This window comes from Gossypium arboreum, chromosome 10 (assembly GCF_025698485.1).
Source record: "Gossypium arboreum isolate Shixiya-1 chromosome 10, ASM2569848v2, whole genome shotgun sequence".
Taxonomy (NCBI): Eukaryota; Viridiplantae; Streptophyta; class Magnoliopsida; order Malvales; family Malvaceae; genus Gossypium; species Gossypium arboreum.
In genome coordinates, this window is record NC_069079.1 from 25,615,152 (window position 1) to 25,617,123 (window position 1,972).

Genomic DNA, 1,972 nt, shown 5'->3' on the forward strand with positions numbered 1-1,972 from the left:
TTCACCATACTCATTCCTTACTTCCAGTCGTGACAAGTGATCAGCCACTTGATTTTTAGTGCCTTCCCTATCTTTGATTTCCAAATCAAATTCTTGTAGTAGCAATATCTATAACACCTTAGTCCGTATTCGTCGCCAGAATATGGTTACAAAGCATTACCGGAGATTTCAAATCAAACGGACATCAATTTTGAACTTTACAAATCATATCAATAAATACATTAAAACCAATTCAAAACATATGTATTGGCCCTTAAATGAGCCCTCAAAGCTGTAAATACATGTTAGAAACAAGTCAAGAATAAATCGTAAACATATAGAATTTTTTGAAAAAAGATAAAAAATTTCAAACTGCAAGGGTCACACAACCGTGTAGCCAGGCCGTGTGACTCACACGGTTGATTGTACAAGAAAGAACATATGTTTTCTCCTTACTTATTGGTTAATTTGTTCCTATTTAGTTATCTTTAGTATTATTTTAGCATTTTCAATTTAGTAAATTTCATTTTATAACCCAGCGAATCCTAGCCTAATTTATCCGTAATTTTTCTATCTTTCTGCACTAATGTCGCTGCATTAGTTAATTTCAGATTGCATCCAGAATTGTCACTGCAATTGACAGTTGTCTGGATATAAAACCAAAAATACATGAGTTGTCTAGTCTGATGTAACTACCCTATATGAACAAGGACAGAAGAATCTTGAGGAAAGGACACTTATATGTTGAGGAAAACATAAAAGGTTAAGGTGAGAAGAATAAAGAGAGGAATTCTTTTTACCACCATTTTTCCTTACCCTATTTTTGAAGCTTGCGACTATGGTAGCTTAAACCTTCCTTGTGTGAGCCAACGTGAAGATTGATGCAGATCCATTCCTGACTAGGAGTTCTAAGTGCGAGAAAAGAGAAAATCGAGAGATTCAGTCAAGTTAACTAAGAATAGTCTTCTCCACTCGATTCTTTCTTGTTTCTTTGGAGACGTTGGTGATTAATCTATATTTTGTATTGCATAGAAGTACAATGAATTCTTGGTTAAATGTTATCTTATTAAATCTATTTTATTGTTTAATCTTGGGGGTTTGAATGTTTTAAACACGGAAGTGTTATTGCAGTCACTAACACTGGAAGGTAAAGTGAGCTAATAAGCATTACCACGAAAGTTGAGTAAGGGCTAAAGGAATTTAGTACACTTGTTCTTAATAGTGTTGTATTGTCCTAATTAGAAGGTGTGGTTAATGTGCATGGTTAAGTCCCATATTAATTAGAGGAGTGGCATTTGGTAAGACATACATTGAATTTTATTGTGTCGGCAGTCACCCATCTTTTATACCTTGTGAATACTTAGTATTCTGCTAAAGATTCACGTTGGGGATCCCAGTTTATCCATAGCGTACATTAACTTATTGTTTTCGAGTTATTTCTTCGACAACTATCCTCACAATTTATCTCGTTTCTATCTAGTTATTGCACTAACATTAATAGAAAAAAGACAACCATCCCTATGGGATCAATATCTGACAGACTCACATTTGTCTACTATACTTGCATCGAAAGTGCACGCTTGCACATTATTACTGTGATGTTTACAACCGATCAATGGCCAAGAGACACTCTTGTGTCTTAGTCCGTGTAGGAATTCGACTTAGGGACACATGACTGTGTCCCAGCTCATGTTCGTGCCCATGTAACTCTCTGACTTGGCCACATGGCCAAGCCACATGCCCATGTGCTAAGCCGTGTGACTTGGTCACCGACGCAATGAAATGTTGCAATAGCCAAGTATGGAAGTTGAATTGTTTGATGTTTGGGGAATGGATTTTATGGGACCATTTCCAAATTCCCTTGGGAATCTTTATATATTAGTTACTATTAACTACATCTCGAAGTGGGTAGAGGTCGTTGTTATCTCGAAGGATGATGCAAGGACAATGCTAAAATTTTTTCACAAGCATATACTCACCCGTTTCGGTACAC